The following is a 17,960-nucleotide window of genomic DNA, read 5'->3' as shown; positions in this document are numbered from 1 at the left end:
ATCATACAATTTAGACAGGTAAGTCCTGTGATTTTTCCTTCGATAAACAGGTAGCTTTGTTGTCCACAAGTCCAGCAGTAGTCTGGTCTGTCATTTTTAGATCTTTTGCTCAGTGGATGACATTCGTCCCCTGAGACATCTATCAGAACTTGCCACTTTAAAGGACATGAAGTCCATTATTATTAAAGATTGTGGACCAGTTATGCAATCTTCTAAAAGCATTCTTCTTAAGCATAATGAGACTAAACAGAAGGATACATATAGGATGATTCTCCAACCAGAAACTGGTATGTCTCTATTGGCTAAGAAGATCTGTAGAACTGTACTAGAAGGTGTATCAATTCCATGCCATCCTATAAGCAAGTTATTGCTATAATATACCATTACTCCTGGTATTAATGGCCAATTTTTTTCTAATTTTTTCTCTCCCTAACCATGCCAACATTACAATAGTCATAAAAGTCTGGCTTACCATTGTCTGCCACCTTTCTGCGAACACTTCAGGTCCATTCATTCCACTGGGTCCTGCATCAGTGGAATTAGTGGTATCATTATTGTAGTTGCTATCCCATTGTTCCTTCAGATTGTGTTGTTCGAATAATGGTATCTTCTTGCAGCCTTAAGACCTTAAGGTGAGTTTTCTTTGGCATTTTGAAAGACATAAAGGTTATTCCCTAACTCACTCTCTCAGAAGTTCTCCTTATTCCATCTCCTGAACTTCTGCGTTGGATGAAGTAAATGACTCTCTTCTGCCCTTGCGTCTAAATTTTACCACAGCATGAACAGTTACATATTATTTCTTTTTGCAACAAAAGTAACTGAGTCTACTGCAACATCTAAAACATCCTTTACAACATCTCCCCACCAAATATAGCAAGCCTAGACACTTTAGGATTCCTAGTAAAATCAGTATTATCAATAAGACCACTACTAGGATTATCCACTTCAGATATTGCCAAAGGCAGTCATAAACTAATTTTACTATTTTCACATAACTATGTGAAAATACCTTGTTACTTTCCTGACCAGAAAAGGGATATATTATAGCCTTTAAACCAGCTTCTAGCCAGTTGTACTATGGGTTATATAACTCAAAACTAAGTCCTCTTCCACTAATCATCCTTTCTTCTCCACATCCTATGGTATTCATAAATGCCATGGTTCTAAAAGGTCCTTGTTGGGAGGGCTATAAATCATGTGGTTCCATGTTAAGTTACTCTCCCAATTGTTACCCTTTGGTGTTGCTCCCCAATAAGTTTCCTGTTCTCCTTGTTGAACTAGTACCTCTCTCCATTTCCTATCAAAGGTATCCTTAGCATGTGGGTAATCTCTCCAAAATGTGCAATCTAAAGATACTGAGATCTGGTTTCTGACCTGTCTGGGTAATTTTTGGATATATCAGGATTGTTTTAAGTGGAAGTATCATTCTCTTCATTCACAGTTAGGCCCCTGAGTATGTGGTACCCATTTGTTGTATTTTTTTACTATTCTTCTATCCTGGTGTAAGTACCTTGGGGTGGCATGAGCTTGTTGAGAGCCCTTAGAGGTATAATATTCGTAACAGTACCACCATGTGTAATCCATTTCGGTACAATATGCTTGACTATAGTATCCATATTTGACGAGTTGGTCATCTGTCATTTTGTATAACCATAATAGTTTCCTCGTGCTGCTATGGATGGTTTTAAGCCTAAATTTAAGGTATATTCTTCCTTGCCACTCTTTGAGGTATTTCAAGCCAAGACAATTGGGGGTGACAATCTGAGTATGGGTGAAATATCCCCATAACCCATGGTTTCCTTTTCTTGCATCTTGGGTAGATTCCTATACACTGGCAATCCATCCATCTTTCCTTCCTGTAAATGATATCCCGTAAATATTGCCACGAATTGCAGATTTAGGGATATCTTGATTTTATCTGTAGCCATTTCTGTTTCATTATGCCAACAATGACTGGCATTTTGCAATTCAGAGGTCACAATTCAAAGGGCCTGTATATTGACTCCAATGATATTCATTGTCTTTCCATGTGGCATATAATCTGCCTGTAGTTTAGGTTACAGGAGTCAATAGTCCTTGGAGTCTCACGTTGCAACTAATTCATTGCGTTCTAGGCCGTTTTTTGTTATATCTCAAGTTTGGTTAGGATAAGTGTTAAACATTTGAGGTTATGTGATTCCAGTATCTATTATTTGAATAAGTCATCCAGGAGGTCATGCAATGAGAATTGTCGAAAAGCTCTGATAGGGAGAAGTTAATTTGGCTTGTCCTACTGCATACATCTGAGGTAGGGTTGGAGCAATTTAGGGAGCCAGGGTCTGAAGAACTGAGGCCTGATACATTGAGACCTGTGGCCCCTGCTTCCATTAGCCAGTATTTTAGGTAGGTAGTTTGGCTTTTCAGCGCGTTTCTATGGGCTGAGGCAGAGCATGATGTGCTACAGCCAGTTGACTACAGCCACCCAAGAAGGTGGTAGATGGTATTGGAAGTCTCTGCCACTCTATATGCTCATTTGAAGCGACTTAAGTGGTAAATGTGGCATTGCATACTTCTCAATCATATATGTTTGGCTGATGGAAATATGGAAATAAGGTTAGCAAGAATAAGGTTAAGTTTTTCAGACAAGATTTTTTGCCATATAGAACACGGTTTTCGATTTTCTACAGATGGTTGGTCTAGAATTAGGATATTTCCCTCTGCTTTTTCTGCTGGGCTCAACATCTTCTACTTAACCCCATCTTGGCCCTGAAAGACAAGACACATGTTAAAAAGATTCTTAAACTACAGTCCCTTTCTTGTACTTATTAGACTATCAACATACTCTTTTTCCTCCCGTCTGCTTTTTATGCTTATCCTTATCCTTATCTTCCCCTGGCTTTTTAAGTCCCCAGAAGACTCTCTTCCAACTTATTTTCTGCTTTAGGTCCACCAGACTTGAGTGGCCACACAACCTTCTTGCTGTCATTTATAGATCATACTGACTCAAATTTTCACCCAGTACTTAGGCCCTTCGTGGGGAGGAACACAATCTCCTGGATTGTGCATTTTACTTCCTTCTAATTTGTTGAGAGGGGAGACTTTTAAGTAAACCCCTTTGTTTTTTGGAAAGTCTAAGAGGATGACTCTGCAGTCACATCCATCATCCAATCAAAGCCCAAATAAACATCCCCTAGTCTTTTACTCTTTTATTGTCAGAAGTTGGACCTCTGAGGGGAGCTCCTGTAAAGGTTTTGAGGATGCGATTCTAAGTAGCTTTCCTAATCTGTTTTGGGTGAACTTGTCCAAATTTGTCTAATTGTATTAAATTCTGAGAAATTATCTTCACTATCTTATCCCTTCCTTCTGTTTTCTGCTTTATATCTTTCTTGTCAGGCTGAACTTTTTTCCTCTTGAGCCAGCCCTCAATTCCTGTGGAAAAAGCAGAGAGAGGAGGCTGGTCAGAGTGTGTTTTAGGTTGCCTAAGTTTGTCCTGATTAGGTGTCGATGAAGTAAGAGGAGTTTTTTTGGAGTGTCCCGATCGGAAGAAGCATTCTTGACAATCGGGTCTTTAGCAGACCTGACTGCTCTCTCAGCCACCCCATTGGCATGGTGAGTGTAAGGCCCTGCCCAAATGGACAGAACTCCTGCTTCCTCCAGTACTTCCTTAACTAATCTGTTCTTGAATTGTGTACCATTATCCATTCTTAATGATTAAATTCCTGGTTTTAAGACTATTAGCTCTCCTACACATTGTGCTACTTTTGTACCTGTAGCTGCTTTCATTGGCCACAGCTTTTTACCAGGATGAACTGTTATCTGCCACTATCAGAAAGTACTTATGCCTGGTGTTGCCCAGGTGTGGTGATCCTGCTACTGAAGTGTTCACCAGGTACTGCACAGCAGATGGGATGTGCTTCTGCTTTGATGTGTTTTAACCGTCCTGCATACATGCATTGTTCACAACCATGACGGATGGCTGCGGTGATTTTTAGAACATTAGATAAACAAATTTGGTGTTCTTTGAATCACAACGTTATGCGATTTCCTCCTACATGTCCTAGCGACATATGTACCCAGTTACCAAGCAAGTTGCTTCCTGGTCATTTGGAGGTCGGATAACACCATCTTCTCCCTCTAGGGGTAAGAAGAGTGAGACCTTTAAGGTTACAGTTTGGCTGTCTGTTTTGGGCTAAAGAGTCTACTTCTCTATTTCCTTGATGCAAATAATGATTCTTGTCAGTGTGACTTTCTACCTTTATCCAGTCAGTGTCCATAGATCTGGAGGTTTCTGCAATTATTCCCCATTCTTCAGCATGAGAGAGTTGTTTCCCCTTTATATCTGTAAACCCACTCTGTAACAGTAATCACTCTCTGTCACTGAGTGGAGTTTATTTATCTTTTCTCCTGCAGTGGAGGAGCCCTTCCAAAGCTGGTGTTACCTCTGCTGCTTGAGCTGAACCCTTTCATTGTCCTGAGCATTTGAAAACTGTCTTACCTCCCTTCTTAAGAAAGAATGCCCAATGATCTTTTGATTTGTACCCTGCTTGTCATCATCAGTGAATAAGTACCACTCTGATACTATTTTCCTGTCTTGTTTGGGTTTTGGTTTTGGAATAGCTTGTCCTGTCACATGAAACTTCTCTTGTGCATCTATTAACATTGTTTCCCATTTTCCACATCTGAATAACAATGCGCTTGCTCCCTCAACTGCCTGCTTATTGGCTTCTTTAAAACTAAGGTATGGGGTAAGAATGTTAATTGAAATGCTTTATAGATCTGTCAATGTCTGTTCCAAATCGGTGTTCTTTAGTTCAGCCTTCTTGAATTTGATTGAGAAAAAGGGGTTTTTGAAACTGTGGTTGTTAACCTGAATGGTAGCTCCCTCATTTTTTATGTCACAGTTGACATCAATTCCTTTTTCCCAATCTCTTTTCCTTTCTTTCCGTGGCCAAGTTTCTAGGTGTTGTGTTTTAGTTGTTGGTCTTGTGTTGCATCAGGTCTGTTCAATCTTCCTTTCACTGTATGAAGAAGGGCTGCTAGTTGCTCATAACCTTGGCAATGGTTGGCAAAATATTCTCCTTTCCCTAAGAACTTCTCTATGTCTTACACTGTCCTAGATGAAGGTGTTTCTTTGATTTCATTCAAATAACCTGGTAGGACCCCCTTTCCTTCTTCTGTGATTTCAAAGTCAAGATATTTGGGTTTGTGTTGTATCAGCTCAAACTTCAGACTTAGTGACTACTTAGACTATTTTAAAACCTGCAAGTCTGGTGGTCACTTATTCTAGAACAAGCAGGTGCTCATCCTCATTGTTGTAGGTAAAACAGATATCATCAATGTACACTGTAACCAGGAGGACCTCTAATGTCTCTTCTACCCCTGTATGAAAAACATTAGTTTACTGTCCTTCCGTTGAGCTCTATCAAATTGTGTACCATTCTCCAGGAATGATCTGGTTTTGGTACGCTCAGAACTGGAGTATTAGTTGGTGCATTTTCAATTTACAGTTCTCTTATGGATACTAATTCTTTTATTGTTTCCGTTAGTTTTTCTATACATCTAAAATCTACTGGATGTTGGGGTTGTCTAGGTGGCATTTTACCTTTGATTATATAGACATTATCTTTTTTTCAACAATCATACTGGAACCGTGATTTGGGCTGGGGATGGTCTAGAAGGTTCTGGGTCTGATCTCCTTTCCTGTCTTTGACGTTTTTAATTCTGACTTTGTTTGGGGGAAGAGCCCTAGGCTCTGTTGGTCATAATCAACCTTGTTCCAGTGTTGTAGCATTGAACCTCCTGGGCTAGTTGGCAGTCGGTAACTAATGCTAGTTTAGCTGCGAGGTCTGTGCCCCCCAGAACACTGGCTGTGAGTTTCTATTTGTGGGTGGTAGAAGCCCCAACAAGAGCCTAACTCTACCATAGCCAAAGTAAGAGTGGCTTTGCCTTTGGTCACCAAGTCAGCTAGCCTGTTGATTCCTTCCTGCATGGCGTCTTTACCAGGAGTTGTCACTAATAAATTGGTATACTCTCATGGTAGGTGGAAAATTACAGCCCCTATTGGCATTAAAAAAAACACTGTGGCTGCAGAGCAGTGCCTGAATGTTGAAGCCTAATGGGAAACATGTGCCAAGCAACTGCTGATCCCTCTCTCCAGTGTTTCTTTGCGGTACTGAATTCTTAAGGTACTTGCGTATGTTGTACCCTGGACTAGATAAGGTGCTTTGAGATGGAGATGGACAAATAGGCTGAGCTTCTGTGGATGGACTATGTCCCATTGCTCCAAGAAAGCTAGACCTTATAGGTCTCAAACAGTTGCTGTGGTGTATATCACATTAAAGTCCCCCGGTGTTTCCCTCAAGTAAGCATCAGGTAGGGCTACTACACTCACTCTGAATGAGTGCTGATAGGTGCCACAACCATGTAAGAATATGGCTTTTCGGTTGTCTTCTCTCTAGTATTTGTCTCTGATGGTAATGGAAGAGTGCTCTGTAACTTTCTAACAGCCGTTCCCAAGATTGTTCCAGATTCGTACCTCCTCCACGAGCTATGGCAACAGTCAAGATGACAGTAACCCCCCTAGTCTTTCACAAGAGGTTACTACCACCTGGTTGTACTCTAGTGGTACATTCCTGATAACAAAACCATCACATTCCACTCGCCATCCCTCTCTTGCCATACTTCTGAGTATCAGGGCTACTCCTCCTCTGTTACGGAGATCGGTATTAGCAGGGTTTGAAAGAAAATAAGGCTGGTCATGAAGGTACCCTTCTATGCCTGCCTTTATGACTCTGGCAGCTGTCCCTGAGTGAATTCTCACCTGAGTGGGCTCTGTTCTATCGTCATTAGGGTTTGGTAATTAGGTTCCTTCCTCTAAATCTAAGTTGTCTCTAGGTGTAGGCATACCCCAATGGAGGGTCCAGGTTTTCTACACCTGGTGCTTGCTCTTCCCTTTGTCTTTGCCTAGTTGCCTATTCTATACACCTTAATTCCTCTGAAAGCTGCCAAAAAGGTGGGCCAAGCAGAAACACTGGGGGTGCCTGTGGGCCTGATGTGGCATAGGTACATAGTTGGGATTCATAGCTGGAGTTATAAAATTGCCATGTTGGATAAGAATTGTATGTTACATCTGACTCTCCTGCAAATTCAGTGGTATTGTCGGGGATTTAATTTATATCATCAGCCATTGTTAGCCCTCAATCACTCAAGGTCTCTTAATTTGGATTTGAAGCAAACACTATCTGCTCTACTCTGTCCTTTAAAGTTTGCTTTGCCACTGGCGAGGCGTGGCCTGCTCCACAAATGGTATATGTTACTCTATCAGATTCAGATATAGTAAGTAGAGGAGCCCCTTTCAGAGGTGGTCTGCCATTATTTATTTCAGAAGAGGTTCTCAGATACTAAAGATTCCTCTTTTTTACACGGAAACATAACCTCTTATTGATTGAAGCTGGAGAGACAGCTACTCCTGGTTTTTAAACCCTCCTCAGTAAGTTTTTATCTGCACCGGTCAGATATAGTTTAGCTGGGTTCAACTATTTTCATGGCTCTAGGACCTTTGGTTTGGTTTGTGAGCTGTTTAATTAGTTGGTGAATATCGGGCCCTTGTTTTTTAACATGATGTTCTATAACTGTTCGTGCCATTAACAGAATGTGGAAGTGTCATGGAGAGAGAACCTCCTTTGTGTAAGACTTTCACTGTCTTATTTTTGTAATAAATTTTATAACTGAGACTCTTTAGGTGGCGGGATTCTCAGAATGTTTTTCCAAGCCGGGAGATTCGTGCCTTGACAATGCAACCGACCTGATCCAAAAGGTAAGGATCCCTTCAAAGTGTAAGCAGCGCTGGAGTTAAACTTACTCTGGGGTTACCTTCCCTCCCAAATCCTAAACCTTAGGTAAGCACCAACTGAGCAGTTGAGACTTCCCTCTTGTACCCATTTTCTAGATTTGCCAGGGAGTGGCCTCGCTGTAAGGGGCAGCTAGTTACTCACCGTAATATAAATTCTTCTAACAGTTCATTGCATACCCCAGCCTAGTTCCTAACCCATTCCCTTACTCTTCAAAACTTGAAGTTAGCAATAAACAGAATTTTTGAGATTGTGAGAATAACCTATAGAGTTACACATCAAGAATCTGAATATTGGAGACACTGATGTAAATATTTTTATTATGAGGCACAACCATATAGCATAAATGAGTTTGTGATTAGATTTCGGCAGATATAGGAATAACATACTGTATTTAGGGTATAGACATGATCAATTAGTATGGATGTTTGTTGGTGACATTTCTTTGTGGAAGGGCTGTGGTCTCCCGGTCAACTGATTGATTGGTTAGTCTATATGGTCTCATCCGACCAAACTCCCATTGGTTGGACAATCGCTGGTGTTACTTTCATAAGGAGAAAAGCTCTACATCAAAAGTCTTCCAGGATTACTGATCATTTACTTAAGGTTTTCAAAGTTGGCGCCAAAGTAATTGACCTCATGCTAAGAAGTCGTTGGTGGGGCTGCATTTTGTCAAAATAGATGACCAAAAAGTCAAGTGTAAACTTTGCAAACAGTAGTTTGCGTATCACTGCTCAACAACCAACATGGCATATTATCTAAAAATGGTAGGCTAACTTGTCTGTGTTAGGATGCTCCATAAGCTTTCCTGTTCAACCCTTGAGGCTTTGAGTATATATTCTGCAATACTTCTTGTACTGGGATCATCAGTTGATTTAGTTCTGTTTTAGGAAATCATATGAATGGGCAGGTGCGTGCTTGGTTGATTCTGAGTCTGCTGTTATAATTTCATTATACTTAGGTTACAGTGATTTAATGTGCAAATAGTTGTCAGAATTCAAAAATTGTATTGTACATTTTACACTATCTTAATTTTCAATGAGACTTTGGTAGAATTGCTGAATAAAAATCAGAATTCTCAAAACACTGTGAAATTCTCAAAGGAGTAGCTCATGTTCTCACAGCAGTTTATGCATTTCTTGGTTATTTAACGCTATTCAAATGTTTATGTATCTTCAGTTGACCCAGTGATGCATAGAGTTAGCATTGGTGAGCTAAATGGGTTACACTGCGATTCTAATATACACAGGAAGACATAGAGCCTACATGAGGCCTATAGAGACGTCATAGTAGAGACAGTAATGAGGGGGCTATACCATTCCATCAGATTTTGATTTGTAGAGCAAATAAAGAAAGTTCTGTGACCAGAGAAGACAGCATTTGAATAGCCAAGAAGTGTTGGAAAGGATTTACATTTTATTATACATTTAAAAAAAAAAAAAGAAGAATTTATAAGAATTTGTTGTGTTAAAACATTTATATTTACTGCACTTTCAACTTCGATTTTTTTTATTTTGTTTAACATTAGTATTACATATAGTGAGAAAATACCAGAAAGGTGAATACTGACAGTGAGAAATCTGTAAATAAACTGTTGAAAATTTATACAAACTGTGTTTGTATGAAATAAATTGGTATGACTTTCTTATAACGCAGCTCTTATTAAATGGTTATAAGCTGTAAATGTCAATTCAATTCAGTTTTATTTATATTGTGCCAAATCATTAAAGGGGTTTCATCAGGGCACCTTTCATATAGAGCAGGTCTAGAAAGTACTCTTTATAGTTATATTTACAGAGACTCGACATTCCCCCATTGACAAGCACTTGGCGACAGCAGCAAGGAAAAACTCCCTAATACTTTATAGATCAGTTATAAATGTTAATAATCAGTTCATAAATGGAATTTGGTCCAGGTGTCCTGCTGCTCTCTTCCAGAAGTTAAGTTGTCAAAAAGTTGATTGGACAGGTCTCCCTAGTGAATTAAAAAGACAACTAGAATTACCGCCTTGCAGTTGTATGCCTCCAGTAACCAGAGAAATTAGATTACATCCATGTCTGTCCAGACTCATATATGTATTTATGAGTTTAATAAAAGGTATTAAGTATATTTTATTGCAATTAGTGTATGAATTCTTGAGTTATGGCCAAAAATGTGTTTTGTGGGGTCACAGTGACCTCAGCCTTTGACGACCAAATTCTAATCAGTTCATCCTTGAGTCCAAGTGGACATTTGTGCCAGATGAAATGAAATTGCCCCCAGGCGTTCCTAATGTATCGCTTTCACAAGAATGGGACAGATAGAAGGACGTATGGACATATGGACGCAGGGACAACCTGAAAACATAATGCCTCTGGCCCTGTGTGTTAGTTTAGTTGTTGAAAACTATGACTAAATATGTTCATCAATTACCTTTTTTTCCATGACTAACATGACATGATGACAAGATGGCACCGACGTCATTAAACACTAACTGTGACTATATCAACATACATTATTGAAGAAAAAAGATGAGACTAAAATGCAGTTTAAAAAATAAAAAAACTTTACTAAATCTCTATATTTTCATTGATGAAAAAAGGGGACATGAAATTACATAGAGCATTTTTTCAAAGAATGACATAATCTAAATGTCCTTTTTTTAATGGCTGCGCCGCACATTTATCTTCCTGTATGCTCAAATCATCTTTCACTTGATTCTGTACACCAGCCATACACCAGCAAACACATTAACGTACTGCCAACACTGCTAGACTGGACCTACCTATGATCGGATACCATACAGGGAAGGGAAAAGAACATGATGGCCAGAAAATGGGTTGACATTTGGACCCACTTCAAATATAATGCTGCCGAGAGATAAAGTGAGTGTGTAGTAACTTATTGTCAGGAGAGAAGCCCTGCAGCTAAAAAAATCACTGGGAAGAAAACTAAAACCTTTCACAACAACGGGACAATGCCACATTGCTTACAGATGGGGATTTAGTCTCACTGAAAGTCAGTAGCCCAGTCAGCTGCGTTGGCCAACCTTTTGCTTACGACAAGTTTGTTTGTTTTGTTTTGGTGTATTAAACATGCTATCCATTTAAAGCACACACAACTTAATTGCCATTAACATTTCAGGTCTTGTTGATTTAGAATGGGTCAGAGATAGCTAAATGTAGTCTATTTGGGACATCTACTGGTTATTACAATGCACAACATATAATGTAGAAGATTGTTTTGGGCTTGAACAAAGCCTTGACTAAAACTAGACTAAAAGGTTTATGTTTTCTTTGACTAAGACAATACTAAAATGTCCAGAGTTTTAGTTTACTAAAGATTTACTTAAAATAAAAAAGGGTGAGGTTGGCTAAATATTGCTAAAACTAACATGGAATTTTATTTTAGGACTAAGACTAAAACTAAATCTATACCAATAAATCAAGTGGCTGTGAGGTATATTTGACTATTATTGGGTTACTGTATTAGAGTCTCAATGAGAAATTAAATACAGAAACACGATTACAATGGACTCTGTCATACTGAGAGTTCAATAGAACTGTCCTGATTTTAGGGTTGAGTCTTGTTGATGCAGTAAGCAAGATTCACCATGAAAAACAAGACAAAGAAAACAACAACTAATAATTGAATAAACAACACATGCAAAGAGCCGGAGAGTGAAATACTTAAATTAATTTAATCAGTAATATTTAAATAACAAGAGCCACCCAACAAACTGTGGAGAAAATATAACATGATTAAAAGAAATACATTTGAAATGTATTCTGATTCCACCTTTTTGGCAAACATCCATTTTTGATACCAAAAAGATCCTGAAACACATTTCATTGGTATTTATTAAAGATCAGAGTATATTATGACACAAAACCCCTCAAACTACAATCCCATATGTTAATGAAAGACTCAATTCGAAATTAACAATGACATAAATCCTTCTTAGATCCATTACCACCAGCCAGAGTGAATCTAAAAACTAAAGCTCCATCAGAAAACTGAGAGGAAGATGTCAAGGTTTTTTTTTTATCCTGGGTTAGTGAGTACAAACCAAAAAAGCCCCCAAGAAGAAAATAAATCAAAACAAATTTAACCATTGGAGCAGAAATCCACAATTTATAGCAACAATTTCTGAACCAACATTACTTTCCTTTTTATAAAACCGTAAGATTTTACACTACACAAAATATATTTTTTTATACAACTTTAGACAGTAAAATAGGTTTCGATTGAGGTAATAACATCATGTTGTACAAAGTAAAAAAAAAAGAAAAGATTTTCATCTGTTTTTCCCTAAAAACACAACCACCCAAAACACATTTAATGTTGCTGTCACTTCTTTTCTGCCTCTGTTGTTTTACCTCCAAACCTCATCAGTGAGACCAAACCTTTTGTTAAGGACATCAAACACTTGTTAAAAGTATCCAATTTGTAGACCCTCTATTAATTAATGTCTTTGTGAACACAGGAATTGGTTCATTCTCTCTAATCTGCCCACTTGACCCACCATAGAAAAGTCATGTTTGAGACTTGACATACTTGCAGGTAGCCCATTCTCTCCAGACTCCATGAAATTCCTAAACTTCATCCTGACTGCTGTAGGTACACCACTGATTTTGTTATAGTTGCCACTAATGGTGGTGGATGGCTTTGGCAGCACCTGCTGGCGAATTAGTGGAATTACATCTGTGAAGATTCTCCGTCATCCAGGTCATAGTATTTCGAACTGAAGAAGCCTTTCAGATGAGAGGTGAGCCGTCTTCAATAACCCCAGTGGAATTACATTTGTATAGTCTATATGGAAGGATTAGGGGTGGGTTGTACTCGAAAATAACTAGTTTGTACAATGTGTGTTCAATGTCTTCTTATTTTTGGAGGGGTCTGAGGGAGTGGTATAGTTCTCTCCTGAACCTTTCATAGTGTTGTATCTGGTATTGACATGAAAAGTGACAGAAACATTGTGTAAAGGATGAAGATAGAACTGAGAGAGAAGTTTAAATCCTGGCCCCTCTCTCACCTACACAGCTGGCCAGTCACAGCATGAAGTGTTGGATTGTGGGTTTCAAAAAGTTAATGAAATGGTTGGAGACATCTCCTCCCATTCAACGCTGGACAAGTAGTTCTGAAGAAGCATACAGGCAGCTTAACTCCAATACAAAAGTGTGAGTTGGAGCACAGGTGGTCTAATTTTGTGTAGTAGGTGTTTTTTAAAAAAAAATTTAATTTAACTTTTAAAAAGAGTAAAGCTCCATAGCTTTATCATAACCAAGCCTAATTTGTGTTGAGAGAGAGATGTTGAAAATTCTTGCCATGATACTTCTGCTTTGAAAGGTCAGTAGTGTCAAGTCTGCCTTGAAAGTAACACCACTACTGCAACCAATACTACAAATGTTCTCCCGTCAATGTTGAGATTTGAAAACTCAACCAAGAACCCTGTGCCCCCTAGAATGGTCACGGAATGTAACTTTAAATGGTGGAAACAATGTATCTTGACAGTTTAAAGGGGCTATATGTAAGTATTTTAGTTTAAAACATTCAAAAACCAGCTAAAATTATCAACAGAATATGAAGAAATAACATTTTTGATGTTATGTCAAAGATGTCTATGTAATGTGTTGCAGATATATCTACTGAATTTAGCATGCTAACCAAGTAGCCCCGGCCAATCCCATCTTGAAATAACATTTTGTACTTCAAGAGGTTATGGTGAGTCACTGTGGCGTCCAGTCTGCCCTCAGTCCAACATTAAAAGATGAAGATGTAGTAACGGCGAGGGAGCTATACACCTTTGTTGCAGCCACTCTCTCTCTGCGACATTCCTCCACTCTTTCCTCAAGCTCAGCTTTTGATGCTGCTCTCCCCTCTACTCCTGCCACCACTTCTTCATCTCTGACTGAGCAGATTGGGTGTGAAATTGTCGTCGTCAGTCTGACAATAACTGAAGAAAGTAGCCTGCCGTTACATAATCAGATTGCAAAGAAAACCTGTTTGAAAAACATTATTCCCCAATTCATGCAGATTAGGCAACAGGTCAACAACTGCCCTATGCTGTGGTTAGATTTATTCAAGAAAACGTTAGCTTAACGTGAGGGTTGAAACTTGGTTGTGAATGGCCAGTGAGCCCAGTCCCGGAACACACGCAGCACGCTCTCATGCGCACCATGAGTGACAGGTACACAGAGAGGGCCAGTAAAAATTTTGTGAACGTTTTGATGTTCCAACGGTCCATCGATGCGGTGGCCCACCAGAATTTGTCCTGGTATGCCCCATGAAGGGGAGGGGGTATGAGAGAAGAGTGGAAGAGTTGATTTCATTGTTTCTTACGTTAGGGGTGGACACCCCAACTTTCCAGTAATATGCGCCCCCCTATTTTTTTGGAGTATGAATACGACAGCTGGCCAATTCTTCCACATTTCCCGTTAAGGGTATGGTGACACTAAAATTTACTCTAAAGATATTTCAGTAACAAATATGATGTATTAACCAACAGGATTCTTTAAAGTTAGATTAGGAAATTTTTCATTTTTTTCTTTCTACTATATGATCTGTTACTGCAGCACACAGTGTAGGATTTGAGGGGCATAAGCAGAGGCTTCCTTTAACACAGGAAAAGGAACACTGGGTAAACTGCTCTGTCTTTTACTCTCTGTAGTTACCTGAGGAATGCCTGAAGTGCCTGCCCACTTGATCACATTTCGAACCAGCACAAACCCATAAACAACAATATAGCATCCTCCCAAATCATATACAAGGCTGTCTTTCTTTGGAACCAACTACAAAGCAGTCAAGCTCAAACATGACAGGTCATTCCCCCCAAGAATTAAGGCACAAAACTGGACATGACCTGAAGCATTTCACAATATGACTTATTACACCTTATTCACAATTGAAACTGTCACACTGTACATACAAGACATAATCCCACACCATCATTGCTCCCAACTTGCTAGAATCCCAATCAGTTGAACACACTGTGTGAGTGAAAATGTAAAAAAAATTGATTCGATTGTGAAGGAGGTTTAGCCATCACAACTGCTAATTTAGAGTGGTTAGAGTGATTTTACAAATCAGGTAGCATAATCTTTATAATGGTCTGCCTAGGGTCACATATTGTCTATGCTGACAAATAACTCTGCAATTAAAGAAAAATCCAGTCTCGAAGAGTCAAAATAAAGACAATATGGTCTTGAGAAAAGCTAATGATAATGAATTCTGTGGAATCTATCAATCCACTGGCAATGGAACTACTCTCATTGAAAGAACTTCTGGGTTACTGTAACAATAAATCATTTGTGATGGTGGTGTCTATAAAATGTTACAAATGTGGTGCCAGGAGTACTTGATCTACAGTGGTGATCCATATAGCTTTCCAGGTCTTATCTACCCAGTATTAGTTTCAACAAAATATGCAGAAAACCTTCCCTTGGGTATGTAGCCACAGTTTAGAACTGTAGCAGTGCTAAAGCAAAACTGCTAACGAGACTACGTCTAGAGCTTTTTTTTTTTTAACACTTATTGCTTGGTTTTATTGAGTTTTCAGTCGTGGACCCCACAGCTAGAGCTTTCCAAATAACACACCAATCAGGATTTCTGTCTGATGGATGATGATGTGATGGCAACACAAATTATTCCAATCCTCCTCTTTAAGTTCTTCGGTAATCAAGCCCCAAATATTTATCAAGTGGCCCAGGTTGGAATAAAGTACCAGAGACTAAAGACTACCAGACATTTCTCATTAGACTGACTGAAGAAATATGGGTGCAGAGTGTTGAAACTTGAGAGCGATTGTAATAAGTACTTCGTCATCATCTTGTCTGACTGAATGATACAGTACATACATTTGTGATGGATGTTTTACTAGCAGGCTGCGCATGATTCTTCTGTCTGAGTTTGTGTCAGTTGGTTTCAATCTAACTAGAATGGGAACTTTTTGAGTTAGCAGCAAAACCCTCATATGGGGCTATTTAAAAAAAAAAAATGAATCCATTGTCATTATAGAGAAACTTGATTCTGTCTCCAACATTCCTCCTATCCACATACACACTGTTGTCCATGTGATGTCCTGAGTTTGACTCTGCACACAGTGTAGACACCAGCTCCATGACAGCACAAAAAACAAAAGAAACAACTATTAAAGCATGTGCTTTTAGGCCCGGCTGGTTTTCATGTCCTTTTATTGGAGGATTTTATGGAAGCGCATTTAAGTCAGGGGGAAAAAAGTAAAATGATGATAGTAAATGATAAAAAATAGAATGGCATATTAATAAGGCATAATTTGACTTTAAGTATTTTTTTTCCAACTTCTTGAAATTGAAAATCTGTACTATATAATGTCAGAATTATGACATAGTAGGTCATACCTTTGAGGCAGAGAATTAAAATTATGACATAAGCCAAAAAATAACTCATTACTATCTCATCAGATAAAAAAATGGCCTTAAGAGCATCAAAATACAAACATAATTGACTTAATATGTCCTTATTTGAAAGTGGTACCCTAAAACTATCATGAATATTTCTATTTTTTTGCCATTCTTAACATTTCATCTATTTTTTATTCTTCTGGTGGAAATGATCTTCCATAGAATCTCCTATATGAAAATGACGTTTTCCTTACTTTCCACAAAAAAATCAAGTATAGTTCCCTGATATTTACAACATAGGTCTTTTATCTTTTCCCATAATTCCTATTAGTTATGAAAACATGTTTTGCACTAATTTCAATGTTGATGTCTGGGGACACAGTCAATTTGCTACACAAAGCTTTAACCTGGAGTCCAGTAGGGCAGACACATGGGCAGTCAGACAACTAAACAAGTTATAGCAAACAAGTACTACCAATTATCTAATCCAATCAGATAACTGGAGAATATAAATGTAAAATAAAATAACACTTTATTCATAACTGAAACTACCCCATGGGATATTCAATTGAAATGTGGGAAACTCTTGTATACAAAACCAACACCTGTCCAAAAGGCACATGTGCTATTAGATCACAAGTGACTTTTTGCATGGAACCTTTCAGGGAGTGTGGTTTGGATATCTACAAACTGACTGATTTACAAAACTTGTATTTAACATTTGTTTTTCTTTTCTGCTCACTGTCCCTAAAAAGGTATGCTGGTAACAAATATCTTGGCATGGTAAGGCTATCATGGCCTTGGGTTGGCTTCTCCATCCAGGGTCTATGTTTAGTGATGTGATGTAATGTACAAAGTGATGCCAGATCAGAGGCAAGCATCACTTCATTCCCCTATACTATCTTGAGCACCTGAAATACATTCAAACCGTATTAAAGCTGCATTCATAAAAGAAAAATCACCGATTAATTCTAATCAAACTATTCATATTGCCTAGAACTATATTTGCTCTCAGTGGCTTAGCTTAGGAAGTGCTGTGAAATACTGCTTAGGTGAGCTTAGCTGATAGCAGTGGCAAAACATATGTGACAGAGACAACTCTAGCTTGCATCCTCAAGTGATAATCAACAAATTCCCCACCGATCCAGCCGCATCTGACACACTGGATTTATACATTTAGTTGGAGTCATGAAGTGACATCCACTATAGAAGCTCCCAGCATCAAACTCTCCTGCATCAGCTCGGCAGCTGTTCTAATTGATTCCTCGTGGGACAGGGCAACACTCAGTGCAGCAAGTAGGAAGAAGTGTGAAATGTGATAGTTGTAAAACATCTTCATTAGCATTATGCTTTCTACACAAAGGAAACCAGCGGTTGTGTAGCAGGACAAACGCAGGAGATGGGGCATAATGTGTCACCTACCAGTATTCTGACATCAAACTGAAATGTGTTGCATTTCCAAACATCAATATTTTGGGGGTTTTGGAAAATTAATAGCTCTTATATTAAAAATCAAGGAAATGTACTGCCTCTATTTTCAATTTTTCTCCACCTCTTTAAATTTTAACATCTCATCTTAAGTAGTTTTATAAAATAATCTTAATTGCATTTCAGGGTCTTTGGTAAATGAATGGAGTTCACCTAACCGCAGTTGAGAACTCCAGAGTGCTCCTGATAAAGCTAGTAAGAACACCTTGAGTTATAAAACTTTGGAAAACTGATGATCAACTATTCTTATCCATATACACATACATATAATCGTACATATATA

Source organism: Xiphias gladius, chromosome 12 (assembly GCF_016859285.1).
Source record: "Xiphias gladius isolate SHS-SW01 ecotype Sanya breed wild chromosome 12, ASM1685928v1, whole genome shotgun sequence".
In the NCBI taxonomy this organism is placed as follows: domain Eukaryota; kingdom Metazoa; phylum Chordata; class Actinopteri; order Istiophoriformes; family Xiphiidae; genus Xiphias; species Xiphias gladius.
This window is presented reverse-complemented; position numbering follows the sequence as displayed.